Here is a 22,633-nt window from a genome sequence, read left to right as displayed (position 1 = left end):
TAGCTGCCCTTACCGCCTACCCGAACACAAAAAAAAGTGGTCCGGGATGAACTCAAGGCCATGCTCGAGATGGGCATAATCAAGGAGTCCCACAGTGACTGGAGCAGCCCAGTGGTCCTGGTTCCCAAGACCGATGGGTCGGTTCACTTGTGTGTAGACTAAATTTGACGCATACCCAATGCTTCGCATTGATGAGTTGCTTGATCGGTTACGTGCGGCTCGCTTTTATTCGACACTGGATCTAACAAAGGGATATTGGCAGATCCCCTTGACTCCTCTATCCCAAGATAAAACAGCCTTTTCCACACCGTTTGCATTACACCAATTTGTCATGCTCCCTTTTGGGTTATTTGGGGCGCCCGCTATGTTCCAGCAGCTCATGGACAGGGTCCACCGCCCTCACGCTGCCTACACGGCCGCATATCTCGATGATATAATATTCTACAGCCATGATTCGCCACGGCACCTAGAACATCTGAGGTCCGTTCTAAAGTTGCTGAGGCATGCGGGCCTCAGAGCTAACCCTAAAAAGTGTGCAATTGGGTGAGTGGAAGTATGGTATCTGGGGTTCCACTTGGGTCATGGGCAGGTGCATCCCCAAATTAACAAGACTACAGCGATTGCAGCCTGCCCGAGGCCCAAGACCAAAAAGGGGGTGAGACAGTTCCTGGGGCTGGCTGGCTATTATCGTAGGTTTATACCTAATTATTCAGACATCACTAGCCCTTTAACCGATCTCACTAAAAAGGGGGCTCCAGATCCGGTCCAGTGGACAGAGCAGTGCCAACAGACATTCTCTAAGGTAAAAGCTGCACTGTGTGGGGGGCCACTTTTGCACTCCCCTGACTTCTCTCTCCCCTTTATTTTACAGACTGACACATCTGACAGAGGGCTGGGGGCTGTTTTGTCCCAGAAGGTGGAGGGCGAGGAGTGCCCCGTGCTGTACATCAGCTGTAAACTCTCGATGCATGAAAGCAAGTACAGCACCATCGAGAAAGAGTGCCTTGCCATCAAGTGGGCAGTCCTTGCCCTCCGATACTACCTGCTTGGGTGCTCTTTCACTCTCTGTTTGGACCACGCGCCCCTCCAGTGGCTCCACCACATGAAGGATGCCAATGCACGGATCACCCGTTGGTATCTTGCTCTCCAGCCGTTTAAGTTCGAGGTGGTCCACAGGCCGGGGGCGCAGATGGTGGTGGCGGACTTTCTTTCCTGTCAGGAAGGGGAGTCTGCTTCAGGCCGGACAGCTCCCCAGCCTGAGTCGGGCGGTGGGGGTATGTGGCAACGGGGGCATGGCCAAGCTGCAGTTTGTGAATGGAGGGCGGGGTCAGGGAAGGTAAGTGGCTAAGTCATTACACCTGGTGTCATTAATGTGTGTGGGTGTGTTTGTTTGTTTGTCATAGGGCTTGAGCATAAAAGGAGGGGGGAGAGCAGAGAAGAGGAGCTCCCCAACCCCAGCACGTGTGTGACTGACTGAATAAATGAATGAAGCTGAAAAGCCAAAATAACCAAATAAAAAGTGTGTATGTGAACATCAACTATTGCCTGCCATGCTTCTGTGCTCCACCCACATCAGGAACTGTTACAATGTGAAATTAGCTAGGCCTTGAGGGGCACCAGCAACTTTAGTTAGGTGTATACTGGGAGCCAGGGTGCTGAACATAGCAGGTAATCTTCGGGTCTTAGGCAAGCATAGGTTTTCGAAGATAGTTATTCATGGAGGAGCTAATATATACCTTCATCAGTCTGAGGTTACTATGAGTAACTTTGTGGAGGTGTTTAAATTGATGAAGGCAATGTCTGATGCTGTAATATGCTCTGGACCCATCCCAGTGTGGTGTGGCAATGTAGCTTACAGCAGGTTATGGTCACTGAACTGCTGGTTGGTCGTGCTCTGAAAACAACATGGGGCTTTATAGGTAATTGGAGTAGTTTTGAAGGCAACGCTGGCCTGTTAGGGCGGGATGGTATCCATCCCACTCAGGAAGGTGTTGCTCTCATTTCTTGCACCATAGCTCATAGTCTCAGAACAGGCCTAGTTAACTTGTGACAATCCAAGGCCAAGGAGCAGACAAACAGGCTAAACCGACTGAGTGATAGCTGCACAGAGTCGTCACTCAGGTTCCACTATATTGAGACTGTGTGTCTTTTCCCCAAGCTATACAAATACTCAGAGTTTGTCTGAGTAATCAAAGTAATATAAAATTAGATCATACTGACTGTACAGCCACTGTCAGCCCTTTGATCTAAAGGTAGGACTATTACATATTAGATCTCTTAGATCCAAAGTATTAACTGTTAATGAACTTATTACTGATCAGGAGTTTAATGTACTATGTTTAACAGAAACATGGATTAAATCAAATGAGTATATACAGTGGTGATTGGAAGTTTTTGAACCCTTTAGAATTTTCTATATTTCTGCATAAATATGACCTAAAACATCATCAGATTTTCACACAAGTCCTAAAAGTAGATAAAGAGAACCCAGTTAAACAAATGAGACAAAAATATTGTACTTGGTCATTTATTTATTGAGGAAAATGATCCAATATTACATATCTGTGAGTGGCAAAAGTATGTGAACCTTTGCTTTCAGTATCTGGTGTGACCCCCTTGTGCAGCAATAACTGCAACTAAACATTTGCGGTAACTGTTGATCAGTCCTGCACACCGGCTTGGAGGAATTTTAGCCCGTTCCTCCGTACAGAACAGCTTCAACTCTGGGATGTTGGTGGGTTTCCTCACATGAACTGCTCGCTTCAGGTCCTTCCACAACATTTCCATTGGATTAAGGTCAGGACTTTGACTTGGCCATTCCAAAACATTAACTTTATTATTCTTTAACCATTCTTTGGTAGAACGACTTGTGTGCTTAGGGTCGTTGTCTTGCTGCATGACCCACCTTCTCTTGAGATTCAGTTCATGGACAGATGTCCTGACATTTTCCTTTAGAATTCACTGGTATAATTCAGAATTCATTGTTCCATCAATGATGGCAAGCCGTCCTGGCCCAGATGCAGCAAAACAGGCCCAAACCGTGATACTACCACCACCATGTTTCACAGATGGGATAAGGTTCTTATGCTGGAATGCAGTGTTTTCCTTTCTCCAAACATAACGCTTCTCATTTAAACCAGAAGTTCTATTTTGGTCTCATCCGTCCCCAAAACATTCTTCCAATAGCCTTCTGGCTTGTCCATGTGATCTTTAGCAAACTGCAGATGAGCAGCAATGTTCTTTTTGGAGAGCAGTGGCTTTCTCCTTGCAACCCTGCCATGCACACTATTGTTGTTCAGTGTTCTCCTGATGGTGGACTCATGAACATTAACATTAGCCAATGTGAGAGAGGCCTTCAGTTGCTTAGAAGTTACCCTGGGGTCCTTTGTGACCTCGCTGACTATTACACGCCTTGCTCTTGGAGTGATCTTTGTTGGTCGACCATTCCTGGGGAGGGTAACAATGGTCTTGAATTTCCTTCATTTGTACACAATCTGTCTGACTGCGGATTGGTGGAGTCCAAACTCTTTAGAGATGGTTTTGTAACCTTTTCCAGCCTGATGAGCATCAACAACACTTTTTCTGAGGTCCTCCAAAATCTACTTTGTTTGTGCCATGATACACTTCCACAAACATGTGTTGTGAAGATCAGACTTTGATAGATCCCTGTTCTTTAAATAGAACAGGGTGCCCACTCACACCTGATTGTCATCCCATTGATTGAAAACACCTGACTCTAATTTCACCTTCAAATTAACTGCTAATCCTTGAGGTTCACATACTTTTGCCACTCACAGATATGTAATATTGGATCATTTTCCTCAATAAATAAATGACCAAGTATAATATTTTTGTCTCATTTGTTTAACTGGGTTCTTTTTATCTACTTTTAGGACTTGTGTGAAAATCTGATGATGTTTTAGGTCATATTTATACAGAAATATAGAAAATTCTGAAGGGTTCACAAACTTTCAAGCACCACTGTAAGGTTCTTATGCTGGAATGCAGTGTTTTCCTTTTTCCAAACATAACGCTTCTCATTTAAACCAAAAAGTTCTATTTTGGTCTCATCCGTCCACAATACATTTTTCCAATAGCCTTCTTGCTGGGCGGCATGGTGGTGTAGTGGTTAGCGCTGTCACCTCACAGCAAGAAGGTCTGGGTTTGAGCCCTGTGGCCGACGAGGGCCTTTCTGTGTGGAGTTTGCATGTTCTCCCCATGTCCGCGTGGGTTTCCTCCGGGTGCTCTGGTTTCCCCCACAGTCCAAAGACATGCAGGTTAGGTTAACTGGTGACTCTAAATTGACCGTAGGTGTGAGTGTGAATGGTTGTCTGTGTCTATGTGTCAGTCCTGTGATGACCTGGCGACTTGTCCAGGGTGTACCCTGCCTTTCGCCCGTAGTCAGCTGGGATAGGCTCCAGCTTGCCTGCGACCCTGTAGAACAGGATAAAGCGGCTAGAGATAGTCAGTGCGTTTACATGCACATAGAGAAAATCGAATTTCTGCCTTTGCTCGACTGAAATCGAAGTTCTAAATGCCATGGAAACATCTTAGCTAGGCTGAAATTGAACCGAACTTGATTTCTCGTAATCGAGCTACACGACCTAGATTATGCGATTTTTGCCGAGCTACTTAGTGCATGTATACCCTATTGAGCTAGGTAGTCGAGCTACTTTCTTCAGCACTGCCCCTTCCAGAAGTGACGAGTGACGAGACCACAAGCGGGAAACACGACAGCCTCGGTCGGCATGACAACAGTAGTAGTGAGCAGCAGAAGAGGTCAGGAGGAACAAATGAAGAAGAGAAAATGGCGAGCAGAAACGTGCACTTCTGGAGCAATGTGGAGACAGAGTTCATGCTCATTCAGCTTAAGGAGTTGAATATATTAAAATTCATGGACAGGAGAAAAGCGCGTAATGGAGAACACGGAACTGATAACTTTGTTTACACTCTTGAATAGCTCTTCTTCATGATGACAACCGGAAGTGTACCAACATGATGGGGCGTGTAGCGCCACCTGTGGCTCGGGTGCACAATGTACCTCACACAATAGCTCGATTTCCTTGTGTGCATGTAGGATTGGATTTCTCTGGCACCCCTGCTGGGACCCTTTGCTCGATTACCGACAGTAGCTCAATTTGGATGTGCATGTAAACGTACTGAATGAGATGAGATGAGGATGAGCCTTCTGGCTTGTCCATGTGATCTTTAGCAAACTGCAGACAAGCAGCAATGTTCTTTTTGGAGAGCAGTAGTTTTCTCCTTGCAACCCTGCCATGCACACTATTGTTGTTCAGTGTTCTCTTGATGGTGGACTCATAAACATTAACATTAGCCAATAGAGAGGCCTTCAGTTGCTTAGAAGTTATCCTGGGATCCTTTGTGACCTCGCTGATTATTACACGCCTTGCTCTTGGAGTAATCTTTGTTGGTCAACCACCCCTGGGGAGGGTAACAACGGTCTTGAATTCCCTCCATTTGTACACTGTCTGTCTGACTGTGGATTGGTGGAGTCCAAACTCTTTAGAGATGGTTTTGTAACCTTTTCCAGCCTGATGAGCATCAACAATGCTTTTTCTAAGGTCCTCAGAAATCTCCTTTGTTCGTGCCATGATACACTTCCACAAACGTGTTGTGAAGATCAGACTTTGATAGATCTCCATTCTTTAAATAAAACAGGGTGCCCACTCACACCTGATTGTTATCCCATTGATTGAAAACACCCGACTCTAATTTCACCTTCAAATTAACTGCTAATCCTAGAGGTTCACATACTTTTGCCACTCACAGATATGTAATATTGGATCATTTCCTCAATAAATAAATGACCAAGTATAATATTTTTGTCTAATTTGCTTAACTGGGTTCTCTTTATCTACTTTTAGGACTTGTGTGAAAATCTGATGATGTTTTAGGTCATATTTATGCAGAAATATAGAAAATTCTATTTCAAATATGTTTATTAGGAAATCAATCACTTAACAGTGAAATTAACAGTTGACAGTTATGTTTCCTTGTTTTTTTCATCAGAAAGGAGTAAATAGATGAAGCAGAAGAAGGGATGAAGTCATTGAAATATATATCATTGCGAATACTATGCACTGGTAATTTTGTGTCAAGAGCAAGACCAAGAGCATTAAGAGCTGATCTGATGCGTAAGTATAAGTAGAAAGTAGAGGCCGGTATATTGTACTTCGACTTCAGGCCCTGAAACATTCTCAAGCCTTTGTCATCATACAGGTCTCCAACACTACATTCAGACTGAAACCTGAAACGACCCATATCCGATTTGTTGTGAAATCCGATTTTTTTGTTAGGCCGTTCACATTATCAATTATATGAGACTTGTATGCGATCTCCAATATGAACGGAAAACGACCCAAAAGTGTCCCGCATGAGCAAATTGACACGTAATAAGCACATCTACGTAATACGTAAACAAAAAAAAGCGCACTCTTCAAGTTTAATGATTTCTTTTTTTGTTTGTTTAATTATCTGGTTAGTGTTAAAGTGTGAGGTCTCGTGTGTGTTTTTGTTTCCGAACTGAAATGAAAACGTGTAGCCTGGTAACGAGGGTTGACTCCTAAATGTCTCTCTAATTTCTATATAAGTACACTACATGTTACTAGGAAGTAATGGATTTTTAAACTCTATATAGTGCACTCGAGCTTCAGTAGGCAGTCATTTGGGATACGGCCGCTGTATTACCAAACTCTTAATTCAGGCTTAATAATTTGCACATATTTATTTCGTCATATTAATAAACTTTTTCTACATTTTTATAAATATTTATTTAGATTGTTTATAGCCAGCTGAATTCTGCAACTTCTCTCAGCGCTGGCTCAAGGTGCATAAACACCAGTGCAGTTTGCGATGGAGATGAGGCGAGACCTGGCGATGTGGTTTTTGTGGCGGTGGCGGAACTCACACAATAATCTGATTAATGTGGGCAGCAGAGTAATGAGACTGAAGGTGTCAAATTACTGGAAATTTCCAGAACAATCTTATAATCTTGTAATACAGGATGGTTTAAGTTATAAATCAGTTATAGAAACTGTTTTATTTAATCAGGCTAACAGATCAACATCCAGGTCCCTACCAAATCCACCATTAGCTTGATCAATTCTATAAAAGTCTATTTAAATTCTGAAAACTGTACAAATGTTGTTGTTTTCCACCAAAGAGGCGGGATTAGCCAACGCAGAATAGTGACGTTTGTCTCTTGTTGATGACGTGTAGGTCGCATTAATGCAACCTGTCCGGTCAGACTGCAGTCGCATGTGAAAATATCGGCTATGCATCGGATTTAGGACCACATATCCAAGCGGCCTGGGTCGCATGTGAAAAAATCGGATCTGTGTCATTCAGATTGTCAATAACAAATTGGATACAAGTCACATATAGGCAAAAAAATCGGATATGGGTCGTTTCAGGGTGCAGTCTGAACGTAGTCCAAGAGTTGTGATGTTGCACTCTGCCCACTGAGAAGATCTAAATGGGGTACTCCCAGATAGAAACCCATTATTATTAAAAAGTGGAAAGTGATGATGCCATTTTGATATAGATCCTGTTTGTCTTTCTACAACCTTCCAAGTGGATAACAAATGGGTTATGATTGGACCAAAACGAAGGGCGCATTGCCGAGTAGGAACATTGCAAAAAAACAAATCTCTTAAATTATAGGGGGTGACCATTGACTCTTCAATAGCTCTCCATGCCACATTTTTATTTGAATTAAACCAGACTGATATGGGGCGCAACACAAATGCTTGGGCATAAACTTTACAGTCAGGAAAAGATAAACCTCCATCCTGCCTAGAGCGTTGCATAGTGGACAGCCTAATCCTAGCACGTTTCCCATTCCAGATATATTTCCTTAGAATGGAGTTGAGGTGGTCCCAAAAGTGTGCAGGGGGTGGTAATGTTAGGACTTGGACTGTTTTGGCCTCTAGAGGCCGCTGTTATTTCCTTTTCGTGTCATGTTTATTTTGGCCTCTAGAGGCCGCCACTGTTCCTGTGTTTTGTGTTTTTGTTAATTGCCTGTTTAGTCCTAATTATCTTCACCTGTGTCCTTAATTAGTTTGTGTATTTATACCCCTGAGTTCAGTCCTCTTGTCATGGAGTCTTTGTGCTGTTATGTTTATCTCCAGTTTCCTTTGTACTGTGTTCTTTGTTTTGCACTTTGCTTTTCTTTTGGATTTAGTAGTGACTGTGTTTTGTGGATCTTCTGAGCTTTTGCATTTTTGCCTTTTTCTTTTTGAACTTTTGGATTATACTCTGTTTTCTTTTGTTTTGCCCTGGATTGTATATAGTGTACATAGTATAAATAAACCTTTTGATACTTTTTCTACTTCCGCCTCACGCCTCTGCATTTGAGTCATCCCCCTGGTGGCCTAGTGGGGGTTTGCTGGATCATCACACCAACGAACCAGGTTTGAATCCCAGCAAAACCCTAACAGAAAGACTCCGTCATGACCGACTCAGCAGAGGCTGCTTCAACTGTCTACCCGGCCAACCTTCAGGGAATTACGGCAGCTTTGACACGCTTCGGAGCAACCATGGACGCTCATGGATGTACGCTCGCCAGCCAACGTGAGGCCCTTGCTCGCCACAAGGAACTGCTTCAGCAAATCGGGAAAACCCTGGCACAGCTGACATCTCTGCCTGCATCTCCTGATCCAGCTCCCGCTCCTGTGCCTCCTGCCATGCTGCCTTCTTCACCTTGCGAGCCCAGCCTTCCTGCACCACAGAGGTATGACGGCAAGCACAGTGAGTGCCGAGAGTTCCTTACCCAGTGTCAACTCACCTTTGAGCTTCAGTCTACCACCTACACTACGGATCGCCGCAAGATTGCCTTTGTGATCACCTTATTAGCTGGTAAGGCGCGTTCAAAAGTGTTCAAAAGAGTGATATATTTGCATCACAAAACCGTTGTCAAATAAAAAGTCAGACCTCGAAATCGCTTGGCACTATTTTCTCTCCCTTCTTATCACTGCGCGCTGGCGCCAGGTGACAGCGAAACGCAGACCCACTAAGCTGGTGGGAGACCAATGGCCCTTTTCCACTACCCTTTTTCAGCTCACTTCAGCTCACTTCAGCCCGACACGGCTCGCGTTTCGACTACCAAAAACCAGCACGACTCAGCTCGCTTCAGCCCTGCTTAGCCCCTAAAACTCGCACCGTTTTGGAGTGGGGCTGAAGCGAGCCAAAGCGAGCTGACTGAGGCTGGGGGCGTGAGCAGACACTCCCCTGTGCACTGATTGGTGAGGAGGAGTGTCCTCACATGCCCACACACGCCCCGCAAGCACGCTGGGATCTGTAAACACCGCAAACCCGGAAGAAGAAGAATTACGAATTTCTGAAGCCTTATGCGCCGCCTCGCCTCATCTATACGCTCTTGCCAGTATCTGTTGTCAGTGACAACAAGCCACAGCACCAAGACCAGCAACACTAACGACTCCATGTCCTCCATGTTTATTGTTTACTATTCGGGTCGTGAGACTACCGCTTAAAAGATCACTGATGTCACTGTTTGCGCTGCTTAACGACATCACGTGACGTCCACCCACTTTCGCTAACTCCACCCAGTGTGTCCACCCACTTCCAGCCAGTACGGTTCAGCGCGGTTGTAGTCGAAATGCAACTCCAACAGCCCCGCTCAGCCCGACTCAGCACGGCACGGCTCAGCCCGACTCAGCCGCGTTTGTAGTGGAAAAGCGGCACAAGGCTGCACTCTATCCACGGCTTACACACATGATGGCACGGAGGATAGTGGCAGCATCTGTCCCCCCAGAGAGGATCTTTTCAAAAGCAGGACAGATTATAACTGAGAGGAGAAATATAATCAGAATTAACTAGTTAATTGCAGCAATTAAAGGAATAGGTAGGAAAAGGAAGGCGCAAAGACACCGCGCAGCGCCTGAAAACGGGTTTTCAGGCGCTGCGCACCCATTTTCAGGCGCTGCGCGGTGTCTTTGCGCCTGCAGCGGTACTTTGCCTGTGCTGTGGCTGAAAATAGTTCCAGATATAAATTGGTCTAGTAAATCCCTTCGTGTTAATTTGCATTGATATGTGTACTCGATGTGAATGTACAAGTCATGAGAAATAATTATAAAAAATCTTCTGAAAGAGCCGGCTCCTTATAGTAAGAAGAGCCAAAAGAGCCGAAATTCCCATCACTAGTAAACAATGAATGAAACAGCCGTGGCTGTCACCTGGCGGCAGCGCGCAGTGATAAGAAGGGAGAGAAAATAGTGCCAAGCGATTTCGAGGTCTGACTTTTTATTTGACAACGGTTTTGTGATGCAAATATATCACTCTTTTGAACACATACTGTTTTGAGACGAAAAACGTTTTACTTTCGTGACCCCAACAAACTTGCCGGACTACTTTCGTCTGGACCAAAACTGGACAAGAACTGGACTCACAGGATGCTGTCAGGGGTAAGTCAGTGTGTTTGCACGACACTGTTGATGGGGATGCCATACAGATTCATGTCAAAAATCCCGAACTATCCCTTTAAAGAGGGAATGTAGAAAGTCTGAAAGAAAATGACGTAAATCTAAACTCCAGATTCATTATCAACTCTACAAAGGGATGTTATGTAAATACAACTTAGAAATTTCTAAAGCAAGACAGTCTTTTTTTTGCTGACATTATTAATAGGAATATCAACAATACCCGTGTGCTATTTTCTACAGTTGAAAAGCTAACAAACCCATCAAAACAAATGCCTTCTGAATTTCTCTCAGTTAACACATGCAATGACTTTGCATCTTTTTTCAAAGGAAAGATTGATAAAATACGTATGAATATAGCCACACAGGTGCAAACACTTCAAAATCTGGAACCATTGGATAACGAGAGAGGGGGTCGTAATACAATGTCAACATTTAGTTTAATTGATGTTGAGACTCTGAGAAAAACAGTACAAAGTCTCAGCTCCTCCACATCTGAACTGGACATTTTACCTACAGTCTTTTTCAAATCTGTTCTTCACCTAATATCAGACGAGGTACTTCAGATTATCAACACCTCCTTACAAACTGGCATGTTTCCCTCATCTCTGAAAAAAGCGGTTGTAAAACCCCTCCTGAAAAAGAATAACCTGGATGTCTCAGTACTCAACAACTACAGGCCCATATCCAATTTGCCATTCGTTGGTAAAATAATTGAAAAAATTGTTTTTAATCAATTAACTGCCTTCCTGACATTAAACGGATGTTTTGATAAGTTTCGGTCAGGTTTTCATGCCAATCATAGCACTGAAACAGCTCTTACTAAAGTCATGAATGACCTACATCTTAATTCTGATGCTGGTAAAACATCAGTCTTGGTGCTTTTAGACTTAAGTGCTGCATTTGACACGGTAGATCATTCCATACTGTTACATCGACTGGAGCATTGGGTTGGATTTACTGGTATAGTAATCAACTGGTTAAAATCTTACCTACAACAAAGATTTTTTTTTTTTATGTGGCCATTGGAGGCCACAGTTCATCACCCGTGTCCTTGAACTGTGGGGTTCCCCAGGGCTCAATCCTGGGACCATTACTATTCAACCTTTATATGCTCCCACTTGGACAAATTATTAAGAATAACTCAATAAACTTCCATAGCTATGCAGATGACACTCAGCTTTACTTAGCTATGTCACCTAATGACTATGCCCCTTTTGAGTCTCTTAATAGATGCATTGACCAAATTAACAAATGGATGTCTCACAATTTTCTTCAGCTGAACGCAGATAAAACTGAAGCAATTATATTTGGCAAAAAGGAAGAAAGGCTTAGGATTGCCACTGTTCTTGAAACTAAGGGGCTTAAAGCAAAGGATACTGTAAAAAACCTTGGTGTCCTTATTGACAGCGAACTTAACTTCAACAGTCATATGAAAGTGGTAAAAAAGTCTGCATTCTATCACCTAAAAAACATTTCTAAACTCAGGGGTCTCATGTCAAAACATGATCTAGAAAAACTTATTCATGCTTTCATCTCCAGTAGGGTTGATTACTGCAATAGCCTTTTCACAGGTCTTCCAAAAAAGACCATCAAAGAGCTTCAGCTAATCCAAAATGCAGCAGCAAGGGTTCTTACAAGAACAAAAAGGGTAGTCCATATCACTCCAATCCTAAGGTCTCTGCACTGGCTCCCAGTGAGCTATAGAATTGACTTTAAAGCACTACTTCTTCTATTTAAAACATTAAATGGGATGGGACCCAGCTACCTACTGGATATGTTTCAATTATATGCACCAACTAGGTCTAAGATCACAGGAGAAAAACTTGCTAGTAATACCAGCTGTCAAAACGAAGTGTGGTGAAGCAGCCTTTAGTTGCTATGCTGCTAAGCTTTGGAACCAACTTCCAGATGATATCAAAAATGCTCCTACTGTTGTTAGTTTTAAATCCAGGCTCAAGACAAAGCTGTTTTCAGATGCTTTCACTTGATTAATTTTTACCTAAGTAATTAATTTCCTTTAACATTTCTTTTAATTTTGATTTTAATGATTTTACTTTATTTTAATTTCTTTTTAATCTTGGAGTTTAATGATTTTACTTTAATTCTTTCTTACTGTGATCCTCGTAGATTTTGTCTGCGGGACGATTTTTGGTGATCCTCATAGATTTTGTCTGCGGGACGATTTTATTTGGTGATCCTCGTGGAAGAGCCACGGGAAGAGCGCGCTTTATGAGTTAAACCCATAATAATAATTAATTTCGAGGCTGATTCCTTTTTTGAACTTTATTTCATTTTATTATTTTATTTCTACTATTGTTTAATTCTTATTATTTTTCTTCCCCAATTATTTTATGTAATTTTATTTTCTATTGTTTACTGTTCTGCTTTGACTTCTGTAAAGCACACTGAACTGCCACTGTGTATGAAATATGCTATATAAATAAACTTGCCTTGCCAGTGGCATTAAGAAAACGCCATGAATCTACCAGAGACAGTGCAGAAATACAGCTTCTGAGTTTATCAGTGCATGCTGCTTGTAAATGAGTTTCACTTTCTCCTGACCTGTCCTCATCATGAGACATGACCGCATTCATATCTGCCCCCACAGTGGCGGCTGGTAGTCTTTCAAACGGGAGGCTGGTCGGTTACGATATTTCCAGATTTTAAAAGAAAAAAGAAAAAACACATCAATTTTGCCCATACTCTTGCCTCTGATCTGGCTGATTGTTGGCAGGGTCACAAACTGTGAAATAACAACAGGTTCTTTTGGCCCATTAGCCTACTGTCCAATATACATGATGGTGGTGTTGGGGGGGATATTTTAACATTTTATATTTTAAAATTGTGGCATGTTGTTTAAAAATTGATCATTATTGAAAGCAGCTCTTTGTCAGGAACCTCAGCAGTAACAGCAGAGTGTTCTGGAATAGGCACAAGCACTGACCTTGGGGAGCCAAACATAAAGCTGGGTGCCACACATTTCATTCAATGACACTTTCCCTATATTTTACTTATTTTGACTGAGATTTTATTGACAATTTTGATAACCCTTCACTTTTAATCCAGGTCTGTAGTGTGAAATGTTCTTGGCTGTGTTTTTGTTTAAAAATGTTTTCCAAATTGTAGCTGTGTTTTAATTCATATCCAGAGAAATATATATTTCAATATAATATACTCAGCATAAACATTTTAACCCTTTGGTGACTGACCCCTTGAAAATGGTTCCTCCAGGAACGATGACGTTTCAGTTGTCAAGACAACGGAAAAACTAAAATACAAAAACAGAAAGATACGTCACAATGCTCTTGTGCACAAAACAAAATGCTCTTGTATTTGTATTTTAGTTTTTCCGTTGTCTTGACAACTGAAATGTCATGGTTCCTGGAGGAACCATTTTCAAGGGGTCAGTCACCAAAGGGTTAAATAGATTCTATATTTTTGGTCCATACATGACATATTACTAAAGTAGCCTATTTACTGTTGTTGATGTGGGTCACTTGCTGTTAGCCAATTCACTTTCTCCTACCAGGAGAGCTGAAAGGAACGAGTATTATTCCCTACCTTTTTCACCAAGTCAATTTGAGGCGTTGGTCTACCCTGCCCTTTAATTTTAATTTTTTCCTCGAAAGGAAGACTGGCAAATGGCTTCGCCAAAATTAAATCAGCAATGCTTGGCATCCGTGCGCAGCTTTCTTGCTAGCTGACTAGCCCCCTCAAGTTCAAGTTCAGTCACTCAAACGAAATTTCTGGAACTATATAGCAAACTTGACAACACTATATTTACACTTTATTTACAATGAAAATATATACAAACTAAAAAAGCTGGTAGAAACCGTATGTAACGAATGAAATCGAAATGTAAGCTGATCTCTTACAATACACCACAGCACTTGCGAATCCGCATGGGACTGAACTGAAATTCACCGCTGCCTGTCTATAGTTGAAACGAGCTGTCAATCAAAGAAAATACCCGGCCGCTTTCACCAATCACCAGTCTCCTCGCGGAAACTGCCATGTCCCTCCCACTGTGAGGCTCGGAGTCCGTGGGCGGGCGTTTTCGCAGTACTTGTCCAATAACTGTCTTGCATTTTGAGATTGAAAAGCGCATAGCTCCCAAATGCCATTGAAGTCCACTGAGGCTGGGAGTCCGTGAGACTCCGTGGGCGGGCGTTTTCGCAGTATTTGTCCAATAATCGTCTTGCATTTTGAGATTGAAAAGCGCATAGCTCCCAAATGCCATTGAAGTCCACTGAGGCTGGGCTGCACCGCGTTGTCACGAGGGGGAAAAACTCACGCACACATTAGACGAACTGGGGAAAGTTATAACGGAATGATTTCACACTGTAGTTGGGTTGAGCACATATTTCTATGATTCTGGATTTGAAATAGCAATGTTATAAGGTCGGCTATAACATAAGCCTAGCGCAATTCATCCTACACGATGTTCATCATTTTTAGAGGAGGCTGAGCCTCCCTCGTTGTCTTGGAGCAATCGCCTGTGTGCCCCCATCACAATCTCATAGCCCGCCATATTGAGAAGATAGTTTGTGAGCTTTGAGAAGAATGCAGGATCGTATGTGGAAGGAGCATAAACAGATAGAAAGGCCAACTTCCTGTTTCCCACCAAAGCCTTAACATGAGTCACTCTGCCATCAGTATCATTGTCATGCTCAATAATATAAATAATAATACCTAAATTCCTTCATAGTACTATCATAACACCTTTAGTTTTATCAGTGGCACTAGAAGCAGAAATTACTTTGTAAAATTTATTGTTACATCTATGAACATCTTTTCTGAGATGGGTTTCCTGAATCAAAGCTAAATCTATCTTTCTCCTTTTTAAGAGTTCTAGACAACATGCACGTTTATGAGGTCCATTCAAACCATTCACACTGCAACTCAAAATATTTAGGTTAGTCATAACTGTCAAATACTTGCAATGAAGCAAAAAATGAAGACAAACCATGTAAATTTCCTTCATGATGCTCACCACTCTCCCACCCCTGGGTCAAAGAACATAACCCCATATCTAACAGGGTCCCTCAACCCAACGCAGACTGGGTACAGAACAAGCCCACATCTGCCATGTTCCCTTACATAAATCCGTGACATCAGTAATGGTTCGTACGCTAGGTGCTGACACAAGCCCTTATAGTGAAAACCAAAAACTAAACAGCTTAATAGCAAAGTCTTAAGCATATATTGTGCATAGTAGAATTAAATGAGGGTTCATAAGAATGTAAACAAAATTCGCCTGTTCTCTTATTTTACTGGAGGAAGTGATAAAGAAAAGAGGATGAGAAAAAAAAAAGCATTCTGTCCCAAATATAATTAGGATCTGTTGGTGTGTTACATCCTACAACATCGCCATAACCAACGACTCAATCATTTTGACTGTAAGCCAGGGTAGTGTGTAGATATACACACAGATACATGCACGTAACTTAGTGTCCCATGGAAGACAATCTTGCATCATTCCGTGTCGCTCTCAGCAATGGGTTGGAATTCTGCTAGTGAGTCGCAAAAAGCACTGGCCTCCTCTGGCGTTTGGAAAAATTTCGTTTCTCCTCCTTTCAAAGTCACCTTGAGAGTTGCCGGATACTGGAGGAAAGTTTGGCACCCCTTTCTCTTAAGGCTCCCTCTTCACTGTGGTGAATGCAGACCGTTTCTTCGCAGTAGCGGGCGAGTAGTCAGGGAAAATACTGAGGGTCGTCTCACCATCGTCCATCTGAATGGTCCCTTGGTCCCTAGCTGCTCGGAGAATCATGTCTCGATCATCTTTCGAGATGAGAGACCAAAGGTTGCCAGATTTCATCAAAGTCCCTCAACTTGTCTTTCAAAATAAACCGAATTCTCTCCAAATGTAGGGTGTCTGTCAAAGCAGTCAACCAATGCTTAAATGAGGGGACCTCTCTCTTCCTCCAGTTAAGTAGGATCAGGTTTTTTTGCTGTTATAAGGCCATATGACAGAAGGTGCTGTTGTGCACTATTTAGCTTCCAGAGCCCCTCAGATGTTCCCAGAATTATTAAAATAAGATCTGGGTCTAGTTGAATCCCCAAAATCGACGAAAAGAAATCAAATATTTCATGCCAATAGTTTAAGTTTGGGGCAGAGAGCGAAACTGAGATAGGGTAGCCTTCATGGACTCACATTTCTCACACAAAGGAGAGACTTCAGGAAATATTCTATGCAGCTTCGTTTTGGAGTAATGTAGTCTGTGCAATATTTTAAATTGAATCAAACAGTGTTGACCGTTTATAGAACATTCATGGATGTGCTCTAAACTCTCCTCCCACACATTGGGAGGTATCAGAGCTCCAAACTCTCTTTCCCACTCCTCTTTTATCCTGTCCATCTTGGGAAGGCACATGTTTTGCAGTATCTCATATAGTTGCGAGATTATGTAGCATGGATTGGGGAACAGATTAAATAAGCTATCTTGTCTGGGTTTGCCTTCTCAAAATTAGGGAGGTGTGTTCTGACACAATCCCTAATCTGAAGATATCTGAAAAACTGATTCCTCGATAAACTAAACCTTTCTTGGAGTTGCTGGAAAGAGGCAAAAGTCCCCTCTATGTATAGGTTACCAACAATACAAATCCCCAATCGTTTCCAGGTGGAAAGGGCCTCATCCAGAGCTGAAGGAGTGAAAGAGGGGTTTGCAGTTATAGGTAGCAGAAATGAAACTGCCTTAAGTTTGAAATGATTCCTTAGTTGTTTCCAAATCTTAATTAAAGCATAAATTACAGGGTTATGTTTAAAACAAGATCTATTAACTGGGACAGGAGATAGTACAACAGCTCTGATAGAATAAGGCAGACAGTCTTCCCGTTCCATCTCTAGCCCATCATAGGGTATTGGGTTGTCATCTAGCCAATATACCATGAGCGTATCCCAGTAGCCCAGTAATATAAGATAAAATTAGGCAGTGCCAACCCCCCATTAGTTTTGTGTTTACAAAGATGGTCCTTCTTTATTCTATGAGACTTATAATTCCATACAAAGGGGAGAATGATTGAGTCCAACTTAATGAAAAAAGATTTGGCAAGGTAAATAGGTAGGTTTTGAAAAAGATAAAGTGGCTGAGGGAGAAAAATCATCTTAATAGCATTCACTCTGCCCAGCAGAGAAATGGGGAGTGTTTTCCAAAATTGTATATTATTTGCTAACTTATTTAACAGGGTGGGGAAATTGGCCTTGTAAAGATCATTATACTTCTTGGTAATTACTATCCCCAAATTAGTTAAACTGTCTGATGTTATTCTGAGAGGAAACTGTTTGAGCCCATCTTGATCTGTAACTTGTACTGGCAGTAGCTTGCTTTTGCCCCAATTAATCTTGTACCCCGAGAAACTACCAAACAGTTGAAATGTTTTCAAAATTGAAGGAATTGTAATCCTAGGCTGCGTAACGAATAACAATGTCATCCGCGTACAATATTTTATTCTTAGTGTATTCTGTATTGTAACCATGTATATCTGGATGCAAACGAATAGTCTCGGCCAGCAGTTCTATCGCTAACGCGAACACTAGAGCGCTAAGTGGGCAGCCCTGCCTCGTGCCCCTACCCAGCCGGAAAGGATCAGAAAGAGTTTTATTAGTAAGTATTCTGGCCCAGGGGCTATTGTATAAGAGCTTAGTCCAGGACACTAATTTATATCACCACAGTTGAACTTCTGCAAAACCGAAAATAAGTATGCCCATTCGACCCGGTCGAATGCTTTTTCAGCATCCAAACTGAGGATAATAAGGTCATTTTGGGGAAATCCTATGGTGGCCGACAAGGGTCAAACGGACGGCAACGGCCCAATACGTCTCAGTTCGAGAAAACAGCTTCAAGTACAGAAGCGATGCAAAATCACAAACTCAAACACAAGTCTAAACGAGGTCTAAATGAAAAAATGTGCTGCAAAAAACAACAAATGCATCATCATCAAACACGATGCAAATAGAGAAACGATCTGCAAACGAAAAACGCTGCATTACCTGTCACTACAAACGGAGATGCTCCAAACCTGCAGGGGGCGCTCTCAGCATAACAGCTCAATAGAGAGACAGAACAGCTGACTGAATCACAATGATGCATGAAAATACAGCGGGAATGGTAATGTGACTTTTACTTGATTATATATATTTATGTTTATATCGCTGTACAATGCTGCACATTACGTGACGTTTATTTTATTATATTTTACACCAGATGTTACAGTATGCTTGTTAATGACAGCAGTTAACTTGTAAGCAGTTATGAATTATCTCCATTGTGTGTCAAGAGGTAGTGAAGAGTATTAATACTCACCTCAATAACGTTACTTAGGCTATCACGTTTCTCATTTTTAGTTTTCTAGATTATACTGATCTATCTTCTTTTTTCCAGGCTATGTTTTGCCCTTACTGTGGACAAGATCTGGGAACAATTTACATGTTCTGTGGCTCATGTGGCTCTAATGTGCAATTTTTGGCAGAATATGCAGACAACAGTAAGTGGACTCGTATCCAGTTTGTTAATAACATTGATGTAGTTCACACCACGTCTTTAAGTAAAATGCATTATATTTGACTTTTAACAGTTTGTGTTGTGTAATAAAGTTACAGTGCAAGCTAACCAAATCTTGAGCTGTGTGTCATTGAGGTGCAGATAGTGAGTTTCACTGCCATATGGGTTAGGGTGCATCAGTTGCCCCCTAAAAATGAAAAGTTCCTCCGATCATGATGCATTTTTGTTTTTATGTTCCTTTTGGTAAGAAAACACACTGGGTGAAATATTTTGACAAAATTCAAAAGGTTAATGGTGGCACCAGGAGCTCAAAGTTTTGGAAAAAGCTGCTATTTTATGACTTTTATGACACAATTTCGATCACTTTTCATGAAACATTATGGCACCTTAGAGTATACCAAATATCTTAGATACACATTTTTAGTACATATTCTAAATATATTATCAAGCACAGTATGAGTTTTAGCTGTTCATTGAATCATTGTTCAACTACTTTTAAACAATACAAATGTACAACCCCGATTCCAAAAAAGTTGGGACAAAGTACAAATTGTAAATAAAAACGGAATGCAATGATGTGGAAGTTTCAAAATTCCATATTTTATTCAGAATAGAACATAGATGACATATCAAATGTTTAAACCGAGAAAATGTATCATTTAAAGAGAAAAATTAGGTGATTTTTAAATTTCATGACAACAACACATCTCAAAAAAGTTGGGACAAGGCCATGTTTACCACTGTGAGACATCCCCTTTCTCTTTATAACAGTCTATAAACGTCTGGGGACTGAGGAGACAAGTTGCTCAAGTTTAGGGATAGGAATGTTAACCCATTCTTGTCTAATGTAGGATTCTAGTTGCTCAACTGTCTTTGGTCTTTTTTGTCGTATCTTCCGTTTTATGATGCGCCAAATATTTTCTATGGGTGAAAGATCTGGACTGCAGGCTGGCCAGTTCAGTACCCGGACCCTTCTACGCAGCCATGATGCTGTAATTGATGCAGTATGTGGTTTGGCATTGTCATGTTGGAAAATGCAAGGTCTTCCCTGAAAGAGACGTCGTCTGGATGGGAGCATATGTTGCTCTAGAACCTGGATATACCTTTCAGCACTGATGGTGTCTTTCCAGATGTGTAAGCTGCCCATGCCACACGCACTAATGCAACCCCATACCATCAGAGATGCAGGCTTCTGAACTGAGCGCTGATAACAACTCGGGTCGTCCTTCTCCTCTTTAGTCCGAATGACACGACGTCCCTGATTTCCATAAAGAACTTCAAATTTTGATTCGTCTGACCACAGAACAGTTTTCCACTTTGCCACAGTCCATTTTAAATGAGCCTTGGCCCAGAGAAGACGTCTGCGCTTCTGGATCATGTTTAGATACGTCTTCTTCTTTGAACTATTGAGTTTTAGCTGGCAACAGCGGATGGCACGGTGAATTGTGTTCACAGATAATGTTCTCTGGAAATATTCCGGAGCCCATTTTGTGATTTCCAATACAGAAGCATGCCTGTATGTGATGCAGTGCCGTCTAAGGGCCCGAAGATCACGGGCACCCAGTATGGTTTTCCGGCCTTGACCCTTACGCACAGAGATTCTTCCAGATTCTCTGAATCTTTTGATATTATGCACTGTAGATTTCAAATGAGCCAATATTTGGCATGAAATTTCAAAATGTCTCACTTTCGACATTTGATATGTTGCCTATGTTCTATTGTGAATACAATATCAGTTTTTGAGATTTGTAAATTATTGCATTCCGTTTTTATTTACAATTTGTACTTTGTCCCAACTTTTTTGGAATCGGGGTTGCATTATGAAATCACATTAATGCTTCTCAATCCCTTGCAAAGGTTCTTAACATGATCTCTGGGTCACAAGAAATCAATAAATGGAGTCCAACATTGTGATTCAAACCTTGCGCGAAAACGTAAGCGTTTTTTGGCAAAAAATGAACCTCATGGTGCCACCACGGTGACTTTTTTGAATATGGTCAAAAAATTTTACAGGATGTCTTTATTGGTGAAAAGGAACACCCAAACAAAAATGCATCAGATTTTATGAAAGTGAGGGCAACTGATGCACCCTACTATGGGTAGAAAATTAACATTTATGCAGGTTCTGATGTTAAAGGACCGCCACCGTCCATCAGAGGCAAAGTGTTATAATTCTAATAAAATTCAATCTCTGCCTTTATCCCACTTTGTTTGGCAGGATCAGCATCAGATATCCCCACAAAAGAGGATCTAATACAAGGATATTTTAATCACGGCTACAGCAATGCAGAAATTTTGGATTTTTTTGGCTTCAAGACACAATGTTCATATGAGCCTTTGCTCCCTGAAGAGGAAGCTGAAAAGTTTGTCTTTATCTAGGCAAAAAGACTACTCTCCTCTTGCCACCATTCGTGCTGCCATACAGGAAGAGTTAAAGGGTCCAGGTCAACACTATGGCTACCGTTCAATGTGGCAGACACTGCGCCTAAAGTACTCTCTGACTGTTAAGAGGGATGATGTTATGGCCCTGATGAGAGAATTTGATCCACAAGGAATTAAAAACTTTGTGCAAGCAGAAAACTTGTAAAAAGAGTTTACAGTTCTGATGGACCAAACCATGTCTGGCATGTGGATGGATATGATAAGTTAAAGCCGTATGGTTTCGGAAACTACTCTCAAACTACTGTGGTTGAGATATGGAGCAAGCAACAATGACCATGGTGAATGTTTAATACTTTGTAAGTTTGATTCATTTGAATTTGAATTATAAATTTCAATTTGAATCATGAGGAATTATGTGTAATTTGAATTATGAGGTGTTAGAATTTGAATTAAGTGTTTGTGACAGTTTTTTCTTTTTCAGTGTTGACAAATAAACAATTTGTTACAATTTCCCTCTCCGATAGCTTCAGAATGTCCCATTGTAGCCTCAATTTTTCAAAAGCTTCGCATGGCGGAGGGGGAGATGGACACCCCCCGCACCAATCCCCCCTGCTTGATCGCTTCGCTCCCCTGCCATGGTGAGCGCCCTCATACTAAATTTTTCTAGAAAAACCCCTGCTAATTATAAAGTTAAAATGTGTTTTATTAAACCTGTCATTCATAAAAGATGAGAGAAATGGGAACAATTGTATGACCTGCTATTGTAATAAACCTTCTGTATCGAGGAGATAGTCTCTCCAGAATGCTAGTACTCTGGTTTCCTCTTGGCGTCTTGTAGTGCCTTGTTCACTGAGTTGAACCTCGAAAAGGTTATCCAGTGTTGTAGATGTCAGCTGTTCCACATTTGAGCACATAAATGCCTTGAATCTGGATGCATGCTGCTCCAAAGCATGACTCACATTAAGTGCTGAAAGCCCATCCTTGAACCTACAAAATATTCAGAGAGAAAAAACACTCTAAAATGCCTAGAACAATAGCAGTATCAGAGAAGACTGGTAACATTAAAGGGGTATTTCAACAGTTTGGTAAATTGGCCTAATGCTATAATCCCTGTAGTCATACGAGTAGGTACATTACCTTCTATTATCAGTGCCTGTTATGGCAATAGGTCAATTTGCCAAAATGTTGAACTATCGCTTTAAGCACACTAATTACTTGATACAATTAACTTGTAAAGTCTTAAATTTGAATGAATGAATGAATGAATGAATATGTGAAAATAAAGCACAT

At 41.6% G+C, this 22,633-nt stretch overlaps 2 protein-coding genes and 1 long non-coding RNA gene across 11 annotated transcripts in view; 2 read left to right on the top strand and 1 right to left on the bottom strand.

Moving 5' to 3' along the window:
- cep89 (centrosomal protein 89) overlaps positions 1 to 6,237 on the top strand; it is a 452,909-nt gene extending 446,672 nt beyond the window's left edge. Inside the window, exon 21 of the transcript XR_009651712.1 lies at positions 6,031 to 6,237. The gene's annotated coding sequence lies outside the window, so the exon portion shown is untranslated. The remainder of the gene's footprint in view (positions 1 to 6,030) is intronic.
- LOC132874863 (uncharacterized) overlaps positions 1 to 22,633 on the bottom strand; it is an 86,939-nt gene that overhangs the window by 54,994 nt on the left and 9,312 nt on the right. For 6 of the 9 annotated variants that reach the window (XM_060911318.1, XM_060911323.1, XM_060911319.1 and 3 more), the window contains exon 5: positions 22,099 to 22,330. The gene's annotated coding sequence lies outside the window, so the exon portion shown is untranslated. Of the gene's footprint in view, positions 1 to 22,025; positions 22,331 to 22,633 lie in introns of those variants that run through there. The other 3 variants (XM_060911316.1, XM_060911317.1, XM_060911322.1) reach the window with 2 other exon arrangements.
- On the top strand, positions 18,242 to 22,178 carry LOC132874864 (uncharacterized). The gene is made up of 3 exons (XR_009651713.1): positions 18,242 to 18,568; positions 18,842 to 18,944; positions 21,180 to 22,178. It is a non-coding gene; the product is annotated as an uncharacterized LOC132874864 (long non-coding RNA).

This window comes from Neoarius graeffei, chromosome 27 (assembly GCF_027579695.1).
Source record: "Neoarius graeffei isolate fNeoGra1 chromosome 27, fNeoGra1.pri, whole genome shotgun sequence".
In the NCBI taxonomy this organism is placed as follows: domain Eukaryota; kingdom Metazoa; phylum Chordata; class Actinopteri; order Siluriformes; family Ariidae; genus Neoarius; species Neoarius graeffei.
This window is presented reverse-complemented; position numbering and strand designations above follow the sequence as displayed.